The sequence below is a fragment of the Lissotriton vulgaris genome, chromosome 5 (genome assembly GCF_964263255.1).
Source record: "Lissotriton vulgaris chromosome 5, aLisVul1.2, whole genome shotgun sequence".
NCBI classification, from domain to species: domain Eukaryota; kingdom Metazoa; phylum Chordata; class Amphibia; order Caudata; family Salamandridae; genus Lissotriton; species Lissotriton vulgaris.
In genome coordinates, this window is record NC_141693.1 from 1,327,045,266 (window position 1) to 1,327,058,974 (window position 13,709).

The following is a 13,709-nucleotide window of genomic DNA, read 5'->3' on the forward strand; positions in this document are numbered from 1 at the left end:
TCTGATGACACTTAGGAAAATGTATGGCCATAGGGTAGCTAGGGTCTTTGTTTTTAATCGCCCGTAGGTGTTGTAAGATTCTTAGTTTCAATTTATTGATTGTGCTCCCTATATATGATTTCCCACAAGGGCATTGTAGTCTGTAAACCACACATTTTGATTCACATGTGATCCTTTATTTTTTCTACTTTGCCATTTTGCAGTCTGTATTCCTTGATATTTACGCCATGTTCGCAGACCTTACATTTGAAGCACTTCCAAAATCCTGGAGTCGTTAGCCAAGTTGGTTTGTTTACTTCTTTTAATTCCAATGGCTTTGTGTTAATTCCAATGGCTTTGTGTTTAAATGAAGTCTTACGATATGCAATGCTTGGATACGGTGTTAAATTTTTCTTTAATGTTTCATCTAGGAGTAAGATTTTCCAATGTTTTCGTAGTGCTCTTTTGATTTCTCCACTTTGGTTATAGAAGTCAATTATCAGTCTTGTCACTTCATTCTTCTGTTCAGTTTCATCATCGGTGATTTCAACTCTACTGTTCCTTGGTACTAGCAGATCTGTTCTTTTCTTCACTGCCATCCTCGATCTTGCAGTGGCGATGACCTCCTCCGGGTATTCTCTCTCTCCTTGAATCGTTGGCTCATTTTTTCAATTTCATCCTTTAGATCCGTTTGTTCTGAGCAGTTTCTTTTTGCTCGCAGCATTTGTCCATATGGAATACTCCACTTTAAGTTCGCAGGATGTCCACAGTTAGCGTGGAGAATGCTGTTGCATGATGTAGGTTTTCTATGGATCTTGGAGCATAATTTGTTATTTTTTACAAATATCTCCACATCTAAGAAGATGAGATTTGTGGCGCTGATAGTTGAGGTGAAATGAAGGTTGTACTCATTTTCCACCAAGGAATCAATAAATAATTGGAGTGTGTCTTTATTCCCATCCCATATGATGAACAAGTCATCAATAAAATGACACCAAAGTGGTCCCCTGCTTTTGGAGGTACATCTTCCCCAAAAACAGGAAAGCATTGTGCGTCAGGCAGTAGCTGAGCATATCCAACAGCATTGCTGAATGTTCCAAATGACTTACTGAGCGTGCTTCAAGCGCCTTCTTGACAGTTTTTACACCATCCTCATGGCGTATTGAGGTGTAGAGAGAGGCAACATCAATAGTTGCCATTAAATAATTTGTCTTCCATTCGGTCTCTGAAATCTTTTTTAGGAAATCCATTGTATCTCTCAGGAAAGAAGGTAGTGCAGTCACATAGTTCATTATAAATATGTCTATAAATCTTGATGTTGATTCCAATAATGATCCTATGGAACTCACAATCGGTCTTCCTGGGGGCTGTATGAGGGACTTATGTACTTTTGGTAAAAAGTATATTGTGGCAATTATTGGACTATCCGTTTTTAAATATGAATATTCATTGAAGTCAATTAGGCCTCTGTATTTCCAACCTAACAATAAAGAGTGATATTCAATAGTCCATTCTTCCATTGGATTCCTCTTTAATTGTTCATAATGTTCTTGGTTGTCAAGCTGCCTATTGGCTTCTGCGATGTAGGCTGACACATTCTGCACAACAAGGTTACCACCTTTATTCGATGATTTAATAATTATTGTTGGATCATCTTTTAATTTGGACATTGCTTTGTATTCCTTTGGAGATAGATTTTGTTTTCTCTCCATCTTTTTCCACGTGGCTGAAAGATTTACCTGCAATCTTTGTTATTTCTTCCACCATTAATTCATGGAACAAGTCCACCTTGTTGCCGGGTGGGAGCTGCGGGAAAAATCTCGAGTGTATTTTTATATATATATACAGGGTTTGTGGGTAATCTGAGAGTGCAAATGGGACTCCGCTCTTTTGCTCATATATATATTATAGTAGAGCAAATTGCGCAAGCGCTTCGGGAGGGCTCACCGCTTCATCCGACCCTCCGGTCTGTATTTGGCTCCTCTGCAATGTTCACAGGTTCCCCTGAATTAAAATTGGGTCCGACGTGTTTCGGGGCCACAAACGCCCCTTCCTCATGGACTGTGCGCAGTTCAACACCATGTTCTCTTCATGTTGGTCAAACGCATTTTAGTTTGAACAGCTGGCGTCGTCCTCCCTGAGTGGGTGGAGTCTGGCAACACCGGGACTCATGGACAACGTAGTCCTGTGAAGTGAAAAAAATAGTAACCTTGAGTAGGCTGGCATGTCTGCACTTTCATTACTTGTATGTAGAACAACAAGGACCCCCTGATAAGAATCAATTTCCTGGGTCAGGGCAAATAATATATGTGAGTACAACACCCAGGCAAATTATCAATACCAACTAGCACATGAAAGGTGGCATGTGCCACACAAAATTTAATAGTCGACTACTGTTTTTACACATAGAATACAATTTAATTCCTTATACAAAACATAATATTAGATAAAATCGATACATGATTATAGACAGTTGATAAAATATTTCAGCATTATAGCATATGCATTTTTCTATACACACAACACTTATTAAATATAAAAACTATTAGATGGTCTGTGCGCAGTTCAACACCATGTTCTCTTCACGCTGGTCAAACGCATTTTAGTTTGAACAGCTGGCGTCGTCCTCCCTGAGTGGGTGGAGTCTGGAAACACCGGGACTCATGGTCAACGTAGTCCTGTGAAGTGAAACAAAATAGTAACCTTGAGTAGGCTGGCGTGTCTGCACTTTCATTACTGTCATTAAGATCCTTAAGTAGGATGGGAGGGAAGCTGCGGGCATAACGTTTTATTCAAATGGATGTTGCACTGACAGGCGAGTGTGTTTGATCTCGCCTCAGTCTCTTAGGACAGGATACATGTTCTGCCATCAGAGTGGAGCTCCTTCCGCGACCGAGGCTGGCCGCCTGAATATAGTAGAGCAAATTGCGCAAGCGCTTCGGGAGGGCTCACCGCTTCATCCGACCCTCCGGTCTGTATTTGGCTCCTCTGCAATGTTCACAGGTTCCCCTGAAATAAAATTGGGTCCGACGCGTTTCGGGGCCACAAACGCCCCTTCCTCATGGACTGTGCGCAGTTCAACACCATGTTCTCTTCACGCTGGTCAAACGCATTTTAGTTTGAACAGCTGGCGTCGTCCTCCCTGAGTGGGTGGAGTCTGGCAACACCAGGACTCATGGTCAACGTAGTCCTGTGAAGTGAAACAAAATAGTAACCTTGAGTAGGCTGGCGTGTCTGCACTTTCATTACTGTCATTAAGATCCTTAAGTAGGATGGGAGGGAAGCTGCGGGCATCACGTTTTATTCAAATGGATGTTGCGCTGACAGGCGAGTGTGTTTGATCTCGCCTCAGTCTCTTAGGACAGGATACATGTTCCGCCATCAGAGTGGAGCTCCTTCCGCGACCGAGGCTGGCCGCCTGAATATAGTAGAGCAAATTGCGCAAAATACAGGGTTTGTGGGTAACCTGAGAGTGCAAATGGGACTCCGCTCTTTTGCTCATATATATATATTATAGTAGAGCAAATTGCGCAAGCACTTCGGGAGGGCTCACTGCTTCATCCGACCCTCCGGTCTGTATTTGGCTCCTCTGCAGTGTTCACAGGTTCCCCTGAATTAAAATTGGGTCCGACGCGTTTCGGGGCCACAAACGCCCCTTCCTCATGGACTGTGCGCAGTTCAACACCATGTTCTCTTCACGCTGGTCGTATGAACTTCAAATCCCACAAGTTCCGGTGTCGTAACTCCACCCACTTAGGGCGGACGACGCCCTTTGTTCAAATAAAATGTGTTTGTTCATCACAAAGTGAGCTTGGTGTTTTCGCAACCTAGTCCATGAAGAAGGGGCGCTTTCTGGCCCCGAAACGCGTCGGACCTACTTTTAACCCAGATGCAATCTCGCATGGGAGCCACACAAGGACCGGAGGGTCAGGTTGAAACGGTTGAGCCCTCCTAAAGCGCTTGCGCTCTTTGCTCTTGATATTTCCGCGGCCCGCCATGGCCGAAGGAGGGGCTCCACTTCAGAGGGAAAACAAACATCTCTACATTTGAAGGCTGGGACGAGCTGGAAGACGTCCGCCCAAACAGCGTGTCAACCTCATTTCAATGCAGCGATATCTACGGATTTCCTCCTCTCCTACTTAAGGATTAACGGACAATAACCATGCTGGAAAACACCTCCCTACTTAAGGGCATCATAATTCCTCACTTCGTATGGACTTCAAATCCCACAAGTTCCGGTGTCGTAACTCCACCCACTTAGGGCGGACGACGTCCTTTGTTGAAATAAAATGTGTTTGTTCATCACAAAGTGAGCTTGGTGTTTTCGCAACCTAGTCCATGAAGAAGGGGCGCTTTCTGGCCCGAAACGCGTCGGACCTACTTTTAATCCAGAGGCAATCTCCAGACATCGCATGGGAGCCACATAAGGACCGGAGGGTCAGGTTGAAACGGTTGAGCCCTCCTAAAGCGCTTGCGCTCTTTGCTCTTGATATTTCCGCGGCCCACCATGGCCGAAGGAGGGACTCCACTTCAGAGGAAGAACAAACACCTCTACCTTTGAAGGCTGGGACGAGCTGGAAGACGTTTGCCCAAACAGGGTGTCAACCTCATTTCAATGCAGCGATATCTACGGATTTCCTCCTCTCCTACTTAAGGATTTAACAGACAATAACCATGCTGGAAAACACCACCCTACTTAAGGGCATCATAACTCCTCACTTCGTACGGACTTCAAATCCCACAAGTTCCGGTGTCGTAACTCCACCCACTTAGGGCGGACGACGCCCTTTGTTCAAATAAAATGTGTTTGTTCATCACAAAGTGAGCTTGGTGTTTTCGCAACCTAGTCCATGAAGAAGGGGCGCTTTCTGGCCCCGGAACGCGTCGGACCTACTTTTAACCCAGAGGCAATATCCAGACATCGCATGGGAGCCACATAAGGACCGGAGGGTCAGGTTGAAATGGTTGAGCCCTCCTAAAGCGCTTGCGCTCTTTGCTCGTGATATTTCTGCGGCCCGCCATGGCCGAAGGTGGGGCTCCACTTCAGAGGGAGAACAAACACCTCTACCTGTGAAGGCTGCGACGAGCTGGAAGACGTTCGCCCAAACAGCGTGTCAACCTCATTTCAATGCAGCGATATCTACGGATTTCCTCCTCTCCTACTTAAGGATTTAACGGACAATAACCATGTTGGAAAACACCACCCTACTTAAGGGCATCATAACTCCTCACTTCGTACGGACTTCAAATCTCACAAGTTCCGGTGTCATAGCTCCACCCACTTAGGGGGGACGACGCCCTTTGTTCAAATAAAATGTGTTTGTTCATCACAAAGTGAGCTTGGTGTTTTCGCAACCTAGTCCATGAAGAAGGGGCGCTTTCTGGCCCCGAAACGCGTCGGACCTACTTTTAACCCAGAGGCAATCTCCAGACATCGCATGGGAGCCACATAGGACCGGAGGGTCAGGTTGAAACAGTTGAGCCCTCCTAAAGCGCTTGTGCTCTTTGCTCTTGATATTTCTGCGGCCCGCCATGGCCAAAGGAGGGGCTCCACTTCAGAGGGAGAACAAACACCTCTACCTTTGAAGGCTGGGACGAGCTGGAAGACGTTCGCCCAAACAGCGTGTCAACCTCATTTCAATGCAGCGATATCTACGGATTTCCTCCTCTCCTACTTAAGGATTTAACGGACAATAACCATGCTGGAAAACACCACCCTACTTAAGGGCATCATAACTCCTCACTTCGTACGGACTTCAAATCCCACAAGTTCCGGTGTCGTAACTCCACCCACTTAGGGCGGACGACGCCCTTTGTTCAAATAAAATGTGTTTGTTCATCACAAAGTGAGCTTGGTGTTTTTGCAACCTAGTCCATGAAGAAGGGGCGCTTTCTGGCCCGAAACGTGTTGGACCTACTTTTAACCCAGAGACAATCTCCAGACATCACATGGGAGCCACATAAGGACCGGAGGGTCAGGTTGAAATGGTTGAGCCCTCCTAAAGTGCTTGCGCTCTTTGCTCTTGATATATATATATATATTATATATATATATATATATATATATATATATATTTTTTTTTTTTCTCCCCAATGATGCGGCACTCAGCGTTTATACTTTGTCAACAACAATTCCTTTATTCCTCCAGCTCGGACCAACGCGTTTCAGCCATCACAGGCTTTGTTCACGGTAAGTGAGCTTTTTTCTATGTCCACTATATATCCCATTTCAAACAGTTATGGTGCATTATGGGATATGTGGTTCAGTTACAGTTCAATATTTTTCAAATTGCAAATAGCAACGTTATTCAAAATATTTCCCATATTTACAAGCAAACGCTCTGCTTTACGCGCTCAAAAGCAATTTACTGTTACATATTAATTACATATGCAGACAATATTATTGCAGACAATATTAAGTATTGGGTGTAGTACCCACATTATCAAATCTCATTCAGCATATTTATCCAAATGTCTAAAGTTTCAGCATGTCATGTTTTGAATATAGACGGATTATTCTGATTGTCCAGTTTTCATCATCATTATTATTGAATCCGGTTCAATAATAATGATGATGAAAACTGGACAATCAGAATAATCCGTCTATATTCAAAACATGACATGCTGAAACTTTAGACATTTGGATAAATATGCTGAATGAGATTTGATAATGTGGGTACTACACCCAATACTTAATATTGTCTGCAATAATATTGTCTGCATATGTAATTAATATGTAACAGTAAATTGCTTTTGAGCGCGTAAAGCAGAGCGTTTGCTTGTAAATATGGGAAATATTTTGAATAACGTTGCTATTTGCAATTTGAAAAATATTGAATTGTAACTGAACCACATATCCCATAATGCACCATAACTGTTTGAAATGGGATATATAGTGGACATAGAAAAAAGCTCACTTACCGTGAACAAAGCCTGTGATGGCTGAAACGCGTTGGTCCGAGCTGGAGGAATAAAGGAATTGTTGTTGACAAAGTATAAACGCTGAGTGCCGCATCATTGGGGAGAAAATTGTAATGGGCCCTGATCCGGCCCCTTTGCAGAGCACCCGCAGTTGAGCGCCCGGTGCCTTTGGATCATCTTGGTGGAGATATATATATATATATATATATATATATATATACACACGTACTCAGCTTTCTCTCGCCAGGAGCCCAAATCTCGGATACCAGCGGCGAAGAAGAAGAGAAGGAGACCCTTGTGCAGGTGAACGGTGATTTATTCAATCAGGTGGAAGGCGCACCTCAGCATAACGTTTCGGCCTACACAGAGGCCTTGGTCATATATATATATGTATATATTCAGCAGTGATATTTACTTGAGTTAACTATAACCCACGCTCCGCAATGCACTGCTTATGACCTCACATATTACACCATTCATTACATCATTCATGACATGGTCAATCAATCAACCAGCATTTGTATAGTGCAGCACTGTCCCCACCAGGGGTATCTGGGTGTTTTTCTCTCCATTAAAGGGCAAGGTCTTGAGTGTCTTTCTGACGTTTGTCAGCAACTGGGGAAGGTCATTCCAGGTCTTGGCGACGATGTAGGAGAAGGAGCTGCCACCGCTACGAATGTGGGGTGTATGTGCGAGGGTGAATGAAGAGGAGCGCATGTGTCTAGAGGACTGGTGGAAGTTCAGTCGATGGTTGACGTTGGTAGGTCCTCGGTCATGTGGGGCTTTGTAGAAGTGCATGAGGATCTCGAACTGGAATTTCTTCTGGATGGGGAACCAGTGGAGGAATCTCAGACGGGGTTGCTGTGAGTTTGTGGGTCAGTGACATCATTGAATACATCTCAAAGGAACTCACTGATGACATCCCTGATGACATCGTCCAGTGATTGTGAGCGTTTTCTAATTGTTTTTGTGTGTTAAAAGTATATACTAAGGTACCAAAAAAGTTACATTATTATACCTTGTGTCCTACTGAGTTATTCCTTTTTTAGCCGCTTTCTGATTGTGTACATCTGTGTGTGAGTGGGTGTCTGAGTGACTGTACAGGTGTGTAAGCGGGTGTCTGAGTAGCTGTGTGGGTGAAGTAGTGGCTGTGTGAATGGCTGTATTGATGAGTGAGTGGGTGTGTTAGTGGCTGTATGGGTGGGTGAGTAAGTGATTATGTGGGTCACTGTAAGGGTGGGTGTGTCAGTGATTGTATGAGTAAGTGGGTGCCTGAATGGCTGTCTGAATGTGTAACAGGGTGGGTTAGTGGCTGAATGGGCAAGTGAGTAGTGGTTTGAGTAAGTGGTTGGTTAAGTGAGTTGGTGTGTGAGTGGCTGAATGGAAGAGTGAGTCTCCGTTGGATAGGCTGTATAGCTGAGGGAGTGGCTATGTGAGTAGTTGTATGGATGTGTGAATGGGTATGTAAGTGGCTGTGAGGGTGTGTGTTGCTCAGAATCTCTAGATATGTATATATAGTTTTTCTTTAATAGCTCCACAACTACTGAACAGATTTACACCAAATTACAAAAAGCTCTCTTTCTGGACCAAGATTTAGCTTTCTGCCACATTTGGTGTAACTCTGTTCAGTAGTCTGGGCTGTAGTTATGTCTAACATTCCTGCTATGAGCAGCATCATCATGTGTTAGCAACATGCTATCGAGCAAAATTGTGAAGAAACCAACTGCATTGTGGTTGAGTAGAAAGGATGGTTTTATCAGATGCATGAAGTGCTAGACTTGCACGTTTGGAAGAAATACTGTCAGTTTTCCATTGGGTTTTGCACAAAATACTCAACAAAAAATCAAGGGGCAGTTCTCATGCAAAACGGATTATGCTGTGTACTTGCTTCAATGCCCTTGTGGGTTGAAGTACTTGGGCAGCACTATCCTTCCTGTCCATGAAAGGGTGCTACAACACCTACGTGCCATTAAGAATGGGGATAAATCTTACCCCGTGGCGCGGCATTTTGAGCAGTACCACAACAAAATGCCAAAGGTTTCTTTTATTTTGTAATCAATGCTGTCCCTCTGAGTATAAGGGGCGGTGATCGTGAAAAAAGATTACGAAAACTTGTATCCAGTTACATCATTAAACTCAATACCAAGACTCCAGAAGGTCTCAACATGGCAGAAGACCTACATACACGTTTATAGGTTCTTCCTGTGTCTCTGTTGTTTTGTACTTTTCAGTATAACACAGGCACTTTTAGACAGATGTCTGAGTATACAAGAAATGTACCGTTAAGGTAGAACATGTTTGCATGCAGGCTTTTAGAATAGTTATGATCCATATGAATTCGAATTAGCCCACTTGGGCATAATTGTGGGCATTGCAATATTAGAAAATATTAGAAAGTATATTGATTGATGTCTAATGATTTTTATCTATTGCATTAGATATTTAACTAAATTTCACCAAGTGTATAGAACTGAATTAGCACAGTAAATTTTGTGCTATGTAAGACTTATTCAGGTTGTAAGTTAGACCACTAAGGTCAGGCCTTTAGTTAAGCATGGTGCGCTCAAAGTGTATTAGTTATTGTAAATAATATGAGCAATGCAAATTAGCACTTGAAGCTGTAATTGTATATTGTATCTATGCAGTGGGTTTTCATGAATTTAGAAAACAACGCCAGCAACAACCCACATTGTTGTAAATTGTGTATGCACTGTATGTATGTGTTTACAAACTAGCAGTCTGGTGTCTCACTCTATTGTAGTTCATCACATGACAGGTTCACACTCACAGTTAAAAATGCGAAGAGAACTTGATTGACTTGCTAGTGAACAAGCCTGCAGGACAGGTGAAATGCGTCTAGCATTACCAGCTGGCATTAAAATTATTCTGCGCACAGACATGGCGTGACCTTTTCTGTTTTGAAAGTGTGGCAAATTAATTAGGACCATGACTGGAAGATCTATTTCGTCGACGCACCCTTTGATATGGAGGCAGCGAGCTATCCCAATCGAGTGTGGAGCATATATATATTTTAAAACCTAGTTTCCATAGGAAATCCGCAACATTCTATTCGGAATAACTTTGGCGCCGGTGGACGAATCTTCGCAATTGTCTCCAAGAATATGGCCTGCTCCGCTCCGCTCCTTCCCTGAAAGTATGGGGGTGATTCGTGAAGCATGGGCCGAGAAAAAAGGGGGTCCCAAAACATGTTTCCCCATGCAAATTCCCATAGGACCTTTAGCCAGGACTACAGCCCGAACGGCTGAACGGAATTACACCAAATTTGGCAAAAAGGTACAGTTCTGTTCGCAGATCACACTTTTCATTGAATGGTGTAAATCCATTCAGTAGTTCCTGAGAAAATCATAAGTAAAATCATAGATATATATTGGAGGTGTTATGGTAAGCTTACTGTAAGCTTACTGTACTCTGTACCTTCCCAAGCACGAGCGGCATGCTGATTCGATGTCAACTGTCTGTCAACACTCCAAACCAGGAAGTGTTGGCAGCCATCTTGTGCCTCGGTAGAACCGAGGCACAAGAAAGCTGAAAACAAACGTGCAAATGACGCAAAGGGGGCAGGGCACACATACCCTGACCCCCTAGGCCTGCTCAGGGGGTCCCACAAGTACCCCCAAGGCCCCAAAAATTATTTATTTTTAAAAAAAATTGCGGGGTACTCGTACGTAAGCGTACCCCGTGAAGGAAAAAAAAATCCAGTGTGATTTTTTTTAAATTAGCCCCCGGGGGGACCCAATCCCGGGGGTATATTTTAAAAAGTGTGGGGGGGCCCAATCCCCCCCACACTGCCCCGGGGGCTTTGTTCAAAAGTATGCGGGTGGGTTCACAGCCCACCCCGCAGCTCCGGGGACCACCACCCCCAGGGGCTTTATTTTTAATTAAAAAAACCTGTGTGGGGGGGCTCAAGCCCCCCCCACACGCCCCGGGGACCGCCACCTCCCCGGGGCACTAATATGCAAACAAGGGGGGTCCGTGACGTACCCCCCAGCCCTGGGGATCACCACCCCCAGGGTTTTTTTTTGTTGATGTTGGGAGGGGGGGACCACGCGGTCCCCCTCCTGGAGCCCTTGATGGCCCTTGGGACCGCCACCCCCCAGGGCCGGCTCCTGCAGTGTCCCAGGGTGCCTACCTCCGGGACACTGTTGTTTGCTGTGGTAGGGCTGGAGCCTCGTGGCTCCCGCCCTACCACAGCAAATTGCTTTGATTTTTGAAAGAGAGAGCAGGAAACCTGCTCTCTCTTTCAAAAACTCAAAGCTGATTGCTTTTCTGTACGGGGAGCAGCATGTTAGCTGCTCCCCATACAGAAAAGCAATGCCGGCTCCCACAGGATGCGGGGAGCCGACAGGGACCGTGGAGGGCTTGGGGACCCCCATAGCCCCCAACGAAGAGGGCTAGGCCCCGGGGAATGGGGTCCCGGGGCCAGAAGTGGCCCCCCCTCCCTCCAAAAAAAATAAAAATAAAGAAAAGTAAGGCCCCGGGGGGTGGGGTCCTAAAGGGGGCATAGGAGGGGGGCTGCAGCCCCCCTCCAGTATAAAAAAATAAATAATTAAAAATTAAGTTGGCCATGCCCCGGGGGATGAGGTCCCCGGGGCTGGAATTGGCCACGGAAGGAGGGCCACGCAGCCCCCTTCCTGTTAAAATAAAATAAAAAGATTTGGGGGCAGGCCCTGGGGGATGGGGTCCTCAGGGCCAAAAAAAAAAGGAAAAAGAAGGGGGGCTACACAGCCCCCTTTCCTAAAATTATAGTCAGTGATGTCATGAGTGAAGTCACTGACCATGTCATGAGTGATGTAATATGTGACGTCATCAGCAGTGCATTGCGGGCACGCGAGTTATAGTTAACTATAACAGGGGAATTTCAATGGTTTTGTATGAGTGAAATGTGTGAAACCTATGGCTTTTCAGTGAATTGCAAAGGTTTTTTAAATGCTAATTTTTAACTATAATGTGTGTGAAACCTATGGTTTTTCAGTGAATATATATATATATATATATATATATATATATATATATATATATATATATAAATATATATATATATACATCCCACCTCCAATCCTTTAATGCGTGTACTTCAAAAACAAAGCAGGCACGGACTCCACCAAGTTGAGAAAGTGAATTTCTTTGTTGTTACCCATTTGACATAAAAAAAAGTCACTGCCTCATCCAATGTACGCTTCGACCGCCAACATGCGGTCTTGATCACATAAATGTGCTGCATTAACTAATGATCTTTTAAAGCATCATACACCACTTGTGCCCCCCTAATGATGGACATAGTCAACAGACTATACTAAATTTTAAATAGATAGTTATAACAATACACCAATTTATGAATAATTTAAATAAAGATAAATATATACAACACATTCATATTGCTGATTAAATTCATTATCAATAAACATGAGCCTTTTGTGAAAATAAACTTCTATTTACCTTGAAAAAATAGCTTATTTGATTATACTATGTTGTGAAGTAGTCCACTATTGTGTCACCATAGTGTTATTTCACATTTATCATCACTTATAATGACTTTGCCTTTGTTTTCTTACTCTGTAATCACATTCATTTAATGTTGCATATAGTATTACATCATTATTGTATGCATATATGGTGTGGTTTGTGGCCATCTGCTATGTTGGATCACATATTGTTGTAGTATAGTACCTCTCATACATTTTGAATCCTGAATATATACATTGACCAAAATATGTTATTGATCATTGTTTATGCTTTTGCAACTGAGTTCCTAACAGAACGTTTACATAAATATTTAGTGTACGTGAACATATTACGTATAGTATGTCCCGAATCCTAATGCCCTACATAAACATTTAATAAAGTGCAAAGTGCTAATATAGTGCAAACAGTGTATTAAAGTGCTCAAAATAGGAAAACCTGGTACCAGTACAGCTTGATATTAAATTGTTTCATATGATTGTACAAATACACTTATCGCTCTAACTTGGTATATAGAGATGCCGGTTTCCTTGTGCAAGAAAACAAATACCCATAAGGACACAATTTGCTGTCCTTGATTGTCAATCGTAATTGTTTCACAACACAACCACTCTCATCTACTCAAATCTATACATTTGATTTAAAGTGCTGATGTTCAAGTACGATAGAGAACTTGTTAAATAAATAAAGTGCCTAGTGCCTTCATATGTCTGAAAACTAAAACCTTTCTGCTGAATTTGACATATTTCCATTCAGCAGTTTTTGCTATAACCTGTCTTAAAGAAGTCTATAAACAATGCATGGGATTTTGTGTCTGGAACCCACCCCCCCCCCCTTTTTTTCTCAGCTACCACTTGACAGATCACCATGAAACTTTCCAGTAAGGAGTTGAGGTGGATGAACTTATTTGGAAAGGCTTGTGAAGATTCTTCAAAACAGGACCAAATGTATTAGCAAACCAAAACATGCTCTGTCTGTGGAAAAGCAGACCTAACTATAGCTACCTAGTGGTGACCTACACTAGGTAATATATATATATATTGGAGGATTAATGATGTATTGGAAGACCCCTGGGCTATAATACTGTTCCTGGAGTGGTAACTGGCTTTTGTCATTTTACAGCTAGGCATGACTGCACTGTGCTACCCCTATTCTTAAAGACTTTGCTGTAAAAATTGCAAAAGACTTTCCCCTGTCTATCTCGGCGTGGATGGCACTGTGCTAATCCCATGCTTAAAGACTTTGACATTTGAGGTGAGCATATTTAGAATGTCGCTGGTGTTGAGAGTGCTATATATATTCACTGAAAAAACCATAGGTTTCAGCCA